The sequence below is a fragment of the Mus caroli genome, chromosome 10, assembly GCF_900094665.2.
Source record: "Mus caroli chromosome 10, CAROLI_EIJ_v1.1, whole genome shotgun sequence".
In the NCBI taxonomy this organism is placed as follows: domain Eukaryota; kingdom Metazoa; phylum Chordata; class Mammalia; order Rodentia; family Muridae; genus Mus; species Mus caroli.
Genome location: NC_034579.1, coordinates 61,556,866 through 61,567,774, shown reverse-complemented (window position 1 = coordinate 61,567,774; position 10,909 = coordinate 61,556,866).

Sequence of the window (10,909 nt, the reverse complement as noted above, 5' to 3'; positions counted from 1 at the left end):
ATCATCCAACCCAAAGTGTCAGTCATGCTGAGGCTGAGAAAGCTAGCCTAAAGCCGCTGTAATTACAAGCAAGAGATGGAAATGAATACAGGAAACCCCGGGCTGAGCCCTCATTCTGGACCATGATGAAACTGGAGGGTCTGACAAGAAACGAGTAATCAGAGTGTAGGGGTTAGCACAGGATAGTTTCCCCAGACCAAAACCACATGACAGCCCTTGTCTTCCAGGACGGCCCCAAACGTCTTCTAATAACCAAGTCTGCCTTCCTTGGGTCTCAGTCCAGCTCAAATCTGATCTTGAGAATCCTTGTAGCCACATCTTACAAGGTCATTCATTGTTTTCTCCTGTGATTTTTCCATTCCTCAAACTCATTGAACTTCTAAAAAATGTTTCTTAAAATGCTTATAATATATACTACCTCTTACCTAGATCTTGGTAAATGTAGACTTTTATTTATTTGGATTTTTTGTTTGTTTGTTTATCAAATAATACATGACTGATATAGCCTTATTAGATTGAGTCTGGGATACTATCAATTCATGACAAGCCATTAATTTCTGTACCACACAAATGAAGAGATGCTTTCAACTAAGCTGCCACTTAGTAGGCTGTTGTCAATCATGAGAACTGCATGCAAAACACAGACACAACCAGGAACCCCACTATCTTCGAAACAGTAGCATCCTATTTGATCGGTGCTTTAATGTTCACAAGCTATGAACTTGCACTATCTCTGCATACACACAGATCTCCTTACATGGCTGAAAAGCCTCAAAAAGACTGTAGATCTCTGTCCTGGTTTTCTTTCAGTCACTGTGATGAAACACCCTGACTGAAAGCAACTTGGTGGGGGAGATGATGTTTATTTTAACTTACAATTCCTAGCTACAGTCCATCACAGCTGGGAAGTCTCAGCTGCCGGAGCCTGAGAGGGGTGGTCACAGCACATCCACAGGAGAGAAGAGAGAAGAGAGAAATGTGCTTGTGCATGTGTGGAGCTCAGTTGGCTTCCTCTTCTTTTATGCAGTCTGTCCCTCAAGCCAGGCAATGGTACTGCTCTCTTTCAAACTGGGTCTTCTCATAGTCATTAAGCAATCAAGGCCATCCCTATAGATACGCCCACAGACAACCAAATGCAGAAGTTTAAGACTCTGCCCAGGGATTCTATATTGTATCAAGTTGGTAATTAAAACTAAACATCCAAACAGCTGATTTCTTTGTTTACCGGAGCCCAGAGAAAATACTTTTACCTCCGGGTTGATACTAGAAAGAGTAACAATAGTAACATTTCGTTACACAACCCCCAACTGCCTGATCATTTTGCCTCTCAAGAACTCCATGAGGTCCTACTATTTACTGTGGTCCCAGAGAGGAGCCAGGCAAGCAAGGGCAACAGGTGCCCAGGCTTACCTCACCAGTACCTGACAAGACAGATTATGAAATCCAATTATTTCCACTTCACAGCTCAGTCTCCCAACTTCTTTTTTGGCTCTGCTTTGGAAAGACAGTGGGGAAATGCCAAGGGCCAATTTAAGATAGAAGGGATTTATCATTGATGCTTTTCAGACACACCCCACATGTGCTTTTATTTAATGGAACCATTTTCTTCAACAACAAAAGCTTAAAGGGAAGCCACCAAAAAAAAAAAAAAAAAAAAAAAAGTCCGTTTGCAATTGTAAGCCACTAGAGGGCAAGTATTAACATTCAACCATAAACCAAGGACATCTAAGAAATATGCTTTGAATGTCATAGTGTTTGTGTGTGAGTGCGTGATATATGGTGTGTGTGTGTCTGTGTGTCTGTGTCTGTGTCTGTGTGGTAAGTGTGGGTGTGGATGCCTGTACACATATGTAGAAGCCAGAAGAAGATACCAATGTCCTTTTCTTTCCTTCTCCTTTCTATCCGCCTCCCTTGAGACGGGCTCTCCCACTGAACACAGAGCCAGACTGAGAGCCACCATACCTAAGTGATTCTTTCTCCCCCCACAATGCTGGAGTCTTTGCATGGTGCCTTTTGTACGCGGGTGCTGTGGACTTGAACTCAGGTCCCCATGTGTGCACAGCAAGCACGGAGCTACCTCCCCAGCCTCTAATGGTGCTTTTGATAACACTAAGGAAAATGTTCCCTTTCTCTTCTTTTCTCTTTCATGATCTCAGATCAATTTTAGTATTCACATCAAGGGAAGAATTTATTTTAAAGATTGATGCAAAATACACGCTTTTATGGGCATCCTTCATATAAGAATGCCATGAGACCTTAATTTAAAAGTAATTCATCTCATGGCTGGCTAGGTCATAGGCCTTAGGGGAAAACCTGGCACTATTATTCTGCTAAATGGACCAAGTAATAAACTGCCCCCCACATTATTATCTTTACACCCATAGATTATTGAATCTCTCAACCCTCATCAGAGATGCCTCTTTATGAAATGGATAATAATTAAAACAGGGACCAACAACTGGTCAACATGCAGAGAATAATAGAGTGGAGAGGTCAGCTCTAAATGGGAAGTCTCCATCACCACCACCACCACCACCATCATCACCACCACCTTAAGGCTCAGGGGTTATTTTGGAAGAGGAGGCCAAAAGATTGCAAGAACCAGGAGGGGGCATCTATAGTAAAGCAGTATTGATTGGAGATGGCAAAGCCTCTGCACACATGAACTCATGGTGGCTTTGACTCAATGCATAAGAGTTGCAGAACACTGAGGCAGCATGGGTGGCGGAGGAACTCATGAAGTCCCACCCCTAGCTGAGGAGCCATTGGCAGTCGACCGCTCCTGGGAGATGGTGAATGAGATTTCTTTGGGGATATGGGCTCTGAGAAACTAGCCATATTCTTATGTAACGGTTCCCAACCTATGGGTTGCGACCCTTTTGGGTTGTCGAATGATGTTTTTACAGGGGTCACATGTCAGATATTTACATAACTCCTAACTGTAGCAAAATTACAGTTACAAAGTGGCAACAAAAATAATTTTAGGGTTGGGGGATGTCACCACAACATGAGGAATGGTATTAGTGGGTCACAGCATTAGGAAAGTTGAGAATCGCTGATAGATGGTCTCACAGCCATCCACACTAAATGGACTCTAAGTGTTAAATTAGCGAGAGACAGAGACAGAGAGCTACATCGTGAGACCCTATCTCAAAAAAAAAAAGAGAGAGATGAAGTTGAGAGAGGAAAATGATGAGGAATTTAAGGGGAGAGGATGGGGGTGCTTTGGATCCAAATATACTATATGCATGTATTTATATTAAATAAATATACTATATGCATGTATGAATATTAAATAAAACATTTAATACAAAGAAACCGACAAACTGTTGCGTCAATATTAAGAAGGATTTGGACAAATGAATGAGTTTATTTTCCTAGCCTTCACCTCAAATTCTGACCTCGCTGAGTGTTTGCGTAGGGGAACTCAGTTCACATAGCCCTGTACATGGATCAGTTGCTGGCTCCTGTTGTACGCAATCTGTCTCACGTACCTGCCCATCTTCCTCAGTCAACTTCTGTAACTAGAAAGTTAATCACCGGCATTGCTTCCTCGAACCTTTGGCGGTGAAACATTTTTCTCATGGTAAATATTTATCTCTGCTTTGTTTACTAACGAGCTGAATGGAGCGTTGTTCTCTCTGTTGTACGTAGCACTGCCACCGACAGGCTCTGTGCCCCTGCAGAATGACTTAACTTCGGATTCCTCCCAGATACGTGAATATTTGTTTTCCAAAGACATGGCTATGGTCAGAATTCTCATAGTTCACTATGGTAGAAGAGATCCCCACACTGTTGAGCTGTTGAGCCTGTTTAAAAAAAAAAGTGGGGCTGGCCCCAGATTAACAATAGCTACCTCCCTCCAAAGACTCCCTTATACTTTCGACATGCTTTTGCAAACTGCAAATCAAAAAATAAAATAAAATAAAATAAAAACTACTTTGAGATTACATCATATACCAGTCACCTTGGCCAAGATCAATAAAACAAATGACAGCTCATACTGTCAGGGATGTGGGGTAAGGGGAACACTCCTCCATTGCTGTGGGAATGCAAACTTGTACAGCCACTATGGAAAGCAGTGCGCTCTGGTTCTAGGGAAAGATGGGAATAGCTCTACCTCAAGATCCAGCAAGACCACGCTTGGGCATCATCTACCCAAAGGATGCTTCATCCCACTGCAGAGAAGACGCTTGCTCAGCCATGTTCACTGCTTCTCTACGCACCATAGCCAGACACTGGGAACAGACTTGATGCCCGTCAACTGGTTAGGCAAATGAATGAATAATAAAAATGGAAAACGAAACATTATTTGGCTGTTAAAAGAATTATGAAAATTATGGGTAAATGGATGAATGGAGCTATAAAAAAATAATCATCCTGACTGAGGTAATCCAGACCCTACAAGTCAACAGATATCCTATGTTCTCTTTTACATGGGGATTTTAGGCGTTGAGCCTTAGGTAGGCGTTCTACAATCTGCATAACCACAGAGCTTATGTATTGAATAAGGGGCTAGAGAGGAAGGAGAGAATTAAACTGAGCAGAATAAAAGCTCTTCAGGCTGTCAACCCTGACATCCTCAGGGACACCGGTCCTGACAGAGATATCAACAATTTCAGCGCATTCAAGGGACAATTTCATGGGGTCCACAATTGTGTTACTCTTTACACGTATGTGTGTATGATGTGTGCGCATGTATGCATATTTGCACGCCACCACATCCACCCAGCATCTATGTGGGTTCTGGGGACCCAAACTCCTAATTCTCTCTTGTACAGCACAGGCTTTATTTGCTGATCTGTCTCTCCAGCACCAGAGAGTATTACTTTAACAGATGAAATAAATTCTGTCAAAGATGGAGTGGCAGGGATGGCATTAGGATCTTTATGTGACATGTTGCCCTGACCGGTCAAAGGCACACCGACGGTATTGTTCCATCTGCATAGCCCAATGAGTTCATGCAGCACTGAGTAGGGGCAGCAATTGTTCTCCTGTAATGAGGCTGTGGACTCTGTTCTTGGCGTGACTCACTCTGAGTTTATTTAGAAGTTGAGGGTGGCTCCCCGTGTTCAGACAAATTGGACAGTTTGCCACATCACTGCCATTACCACCACCTCCGATGTTGGGCTTCCTTCCAAGACATTCAGCGAGGCTCCTCAGGAAGGCACAAGCCACATGGTTCTCTCTGAGTCACGAGGAGCAAACAGCACTCAAGCCCACAGCCTGGAGTTCTCTCCGCCAGACTCTCAGAGCAACCTTCATGACTTAAATGCATCCCAACAGATCGTCTTGTATTTTACATGTATGGCATGTGTGTGGCCGTACATGTGTGCACGCTTGAGTGTATACCACGGTATGCATGTAGAGGTCAGAGTCGTTGTCTCCTTCCACCATATGGTTCCACCAGGTGGGTCCTAGGGATCAAACTTAGGTCACTGGGCTTAGCAGCAAGCTTCCCCCTGAGCCATCTCATCAGCTCACTGTGTGTGTGTGTGTGTGTGTGTGTGTGTGTGTGTGTGGTGTGTGTGTGTGTGTGCGCGCGCGCACATTCGTGCAAAAAGAGAGCATATAAATCAGCTTTTCTTTACGTCTGTTTCCAAGCACAATAGTAACCGTAGAAGTGCCTCTCACATGGGATCCACACTGTGGTTTTGGAATGATTCCCTAAATAAGATTAGCCTTCTCTATTACAGCCTCTCTCCACATACACATCCTACACATTAAATATCAATCTTCAAACAGACTTTGATGCCATTTCTCTGTGTCCTCCTTACCTGCTTAAAGAACCTATGTTCATCAAAACTGGGAAGGATCTGAGATGTTCTGCCGTGGATGAATAGATAATTAGCTATAGCCCATCGGCACAGGAATGTTACCGCACGTTCTGAAAGAGAAGAGTTATCAGCCTGGGGTTGACAGAACACATCTGTCATGGAAGCACTAGAGGGGCTGAGGCAGGCACAGCCCGAGTTTGAGACCAGACTGGGACCCTGCCTCCCCACCACCACCCCCCAGAGCAAGAGCTACCAAAGAATGAAAAGATACGGAAGTGAAAGAAGCCGATCTGAAAAGCCTACAAGGCCTATGGACCCAGCTATATGACATGCTGGACCGGGCAGAGCTGCAGAGAAGGAAAGAGGTCTGTCAGAGGTCAGAGGTCAGAGGTCAGAGGTCAGGGGTCAGAGGGAAGGAAGGATGACCCGTAGCTACAGAAGCTTCTAGGGCAGTTGAACTACTCTGTGTGATACTCCAATGTTGGACTTGTGGCTCTGAACACTGCTTCAATCCTCTGAACATACAAGAGCAAGACACCAGCTGATGGGGGGCTGGGGGAGGCGTGTTGTCTGTGTGGACTCATCCATCAATGGTAATAAATACCATCACTCTGGTGGGGAGCATGGATAATGGGGAGGCTGTGGGGAGGCTATATGGGAAATCCCTTTACCTAATATTACCAAGAACCTAAAACTTCTTTTGAACCCAAGTTTATTAAGGACTATTGCACAGATGGCTCAGTCAGTAAAGTGCTTGCTGGACTGGTGAGATGACCCAAGAGGTCCTGAGTTCAATTCCCAGCAACCACATAGTGGCTCACAACCATCTGTAATGGGATCCGATGCCTTCTTCTGGTGTGTCTGAAGACAGTTACAGTGTACTCATATACATAAAATAAATAAAATAAATCTTTTTAAAAAAAAAAAAGTAAAGTGCTTGCCTTGAAAACATGAAGGCTTGAAATTCATCTCTAGAACCCATGCAGAGACATCTAACTGTGGTGATGTGTGACTGTGTTCCCAACATGGGGTGGGATGGGGGACGGACAGAGTGGAGACAGAGACAGAAGGATCCCTGAGGGTCACTTGCCTAGCACAATAGGCAAGCTCCAGGCCAGAGAGAGACCCTGGTTCAAAAAACAAGATGGACTTCGCCTGAGAAACAATGCAGGGGTTTGACCTCTAACCTCCATATGCAAACATACACATATGCCACACCGTGTGTGTGTGTGTGTGTGTGTGTGTCTGTGTGTGTTACACACACACAGACACACACACACCATCTCCTGCGTCCTGTTGTTAGCTCATTTCCATCAAGATGCAGCCAAGGGTCACCTCTTACGTAGGTTGTCTCTGTCTGCTTTGTCTCCCTCTTATAACGTTGGGCCACTTGGGAGCAAGGAGCTAATGCCATCTCTCTTTGGAGCCTTCTCTCCAAGCACAAGCATATAGCAGAAGCTCCAAACTGTAGATTAAACAGACGATGAGATGGCTCTGTACCCTCAGCCATTGTAAAGGCACCAAGCAGCAAGCCAGACAGTCTGACCTTGGTTCCCATGCCTCTCATGGTGGGAGAGAACTGATTCCTAAAGGTTAGGTTTCTCTCTAATCTCCACTTGCATCCTGTGGTATGGTAAACCCACATATGAGAGAGAGAGAGAGAGAGAGAGAGAGAGAGAGAGAGGGAGAGGGAGAGAGAGAGAGAGAGAGAGAGATCATTCAAGAATGTTGGTTAAATGAATATGTAAGCCAGAAAGTCCTTTCTGATCCACCCTGGTTTGATGAAGAAAATGTTTAATTGGCTTCTGTAATTAGCCAATGTGGAGAAGTGTATTCAAAGAGAACAGAAAGCCATCCAGTACATTTTATCATATTTCAGAAGTCTGCAGAATTGTTTCAGCGATAACCTAAATGTTTAAAAAAAAAAAACTGGCATTCTGTAACTCAAAACAGAGTTAAAAGGAAAATAGCCCCTCTATGAATCCTGCTTTTAACTCACACCCCGTCATGATTAAAGCTGAGGACAAAACCCAGAGCTCTTGTTCCGACCAGGTGAAGAGCTCCATCAAGCTCGGCTCTCTCCCCACACTCTCTGCCCACACACACAGAGGGGCAGAAAGTACCAGGTTGTGGAGAAAGCCTCGCTGTGGTTGCAGTCGTAGAGAGAAAAAGAAACTCCCCTGGCTCCAATTTACAGTCACAAAACAAAACCTGACTTTATGGACATAAAGAACATATACATGCAGGAGAATAAAAACTCAAGAGTTCCTTCAGCAAGCAGGCACCCGCCTAATGCAGGGTTTGAAAGGAGTAATTTGTAGCTAGAGGGCGGGGCTCCCATGCAAGGCACTGCTACCATTTTGTTTTGTTTTGTTTTTTTCCTCCCACCCCTCCAGGTAAGAGTTTTGAAAATGCCTCTGGTTTAGGCCTGTCTAGCATACACAGGGACTCCTGAGAAAGGACTTCGAGAACGAGCCTACTCATACGAGCCAGAGAAGAGGCTAGCCACGTGCAGTGGAGAATCAGGGGGCTCATTCCTAGTCATTCCTTTGGTATCTATTGTCCTTTTCTGCACCAAACTCTTAAGAACATGGTAGCTGAGAAGATTTGAGGGTAATACCAGAGACTGTCTTTATACCCTCTAACAATGGCAGCTTTCTTAAAGATGTATTTCCCTAAAGAACATAGAATGCTCCAAAAGCAGGTACACAAAAGGACAGAGGGCAGGCCCTCACTCCTGGGAGGTAGAAGAAGAAAGGGTTTCAGGGCAGTTCTGACATCATTTCAGGGACATAGGTGGGAGCTCAAGCAGCTACCACATCCCATCCACACTGGACAGCAAAGAGGATAAGCAGGAACCTCTGCTTGATTGCTGCTGATGCTTAGACAGCTTTCTTCACTCTTATGCAGTGCAGAACCCAGCCTAGGGAATGGTGCCGCCCACAGTGGAATGGGTCAATTAACAATTGTCTTAGTCAGGATTTCTATTCCTGCACAAACATCAAGATCAAGAAGCAGGTTGGGTAGCTTACACTTCCACATTGCTGTTCATCACCAAAGGAAGACAGGACTGGAACTCAAGCAGGTCAGGAAGCAGGAACTGGTGCAGAGGCCATGGGGGGGATGTTTCTTACTGGCTTGCTTCCCCTGGCTTGCTCAGCTTGCTTTCTTATAGAACCCAGGACTACCAGCCGAGGGATAGCACCACTCGCAATGGGCCCTTCCCCCCTTGATCACTAGTTGAGAAAACGCCATACTGCTGGATCTCATGGAGGCATTTCCTCAAGGGAGGCTCCTTCCTCTGTGATAACTCCAGCTTGTGTCAAATTGACACACAAAACCAGCCAGCACAACAATCAAGACAGCACCCCCACAGACGTGCCCAACCTACTATAATCTTTGCTCATTGAAACAGTCTTCCTAGGTGACTCTAGGATGCATCAAGTTGACTGTTAAAACTAACCTTCATAAGAAGCAGCTGGTGAGATGGTTTAAGGATTAAGAGCACCCTCTGCTCTTCCAGAGGACCCACGTTCCATTCCCACCACCAACACCACAGCTCACACCTATCTGTAACTCCAATTCCAGGGTATCCATGGCTTTCTTCTAGCCTGTGTGGACACTGCATAGGCATGCATGCAAATGCCCATACCCATTAAACAAATTCTTAACAATTAAATAGAAGAGCCTAACCAACACATAAGGTTTAGTTTTATAACCTATTGCCCACTGGACTGACTGAGTATGAAGAGGTTGCGGTGGGGTGGGACATTGAACCTACAGAACCTAGAACTTCTTTAGTTATGGTCATCCAAAAGAAACAAGAACTCCTAGATTTATAATTCTTAGGGTCTTCTAGAATAACTTCTTGATAAACTAACACTCTTTTTCTTCTTGGGACTTTGTTATCGAACTGCATAATCTGTTTTAAAGGGTGGGGATTAGCCACTGTTGCTAAGAGCTGTCAGCTCTGAGCCAAGCCTTCATAATTCCTTACAAAATTATTCATATTTTTTTCAAAAGAAAAGGCGATGAGAAATGAGACAATATATTAGAGGAAATCAAATAAATTTACAATAAAAGATCATTAGGAAATGAAATCTTGTCAGCCTAGATAAATGGGCCTGATTATTACATTTAAGTCAAACTAAATTACTGTCCATGTATCTATTAAAGCATTTATAAGTGTCGAAAATGGAGATGTTAGGATACCAACTGTAGGTGTAAAATCAAAGTGATTTTGATGGGTTTAAGCAGTCTTCTACTGTGAAGGAAAAGGAATTTTAAAAACCAAAGGAAAATATGGAATTCCTTTTCTTGAACAGTTTGGATGGTAAAAATTAGGAGCATTTGTGTAATTAGACATTGGCGGGCTGGTGAGATGGCTCAGTGGGTAAGAGCACCCGACTGCTCTTCCGAAGGTCCAGAGTTCAAATCCCAGCAACCATATGGTGGCTCACAACCATCCGTAACGAGATCTGGCGCCCTCTTCTGGAGTGTCTGAAGACAGCTGCAGTGTACTTATAATAAATAAATAAATCTTTAAAAAAAAAAAAAAAAAAGACATTGGCAATCAGATGACTTTAGCTTCAAATAATCAATTATGACATTCTAAAGGTTGGTGGCATCTTATATTCCTTTCTCAAAGAGTTAGGAAGGAACTATTGAGATAAAAATCAGTTTGTGTAGGTGAAGGCAATGTTTCCCGCTGCCCTTCCCTGCTTCTCTCTTTCCTCCTATTTCCTCATTCCCAGCTTGGACTACATAAAAATTTTAAAAGGGCCCTAAGTGAAACCCAGTGGTAGACAGCTCGCCTCACACCCAAAAGGTCCTGGACCTAGTCCCAAACATGCAATTGACTTGATTCTATAAGGTCAAACTCTATGATCAACATTTCCCTCCTAACCAGGTGGTGATGGCACATGCCTTTAATCCCAGCACACAGGAGGCAGAGGCAGGTGAATTTCTGAGTTCAAGCCCAGCCTGGTCTACAGAGTGAGTTCCAGGGCAGCCACGGGTACATAGAGAAATTTTGTCTCAAGAAAGAAAGAAAGAAAGAAAGAAAGAAAGAAAGAAAGAAAGAAAGAAAGAAAGAAAGAAAGAAAGAAAAAGAAAGAAGGAAGGAAGGAAGG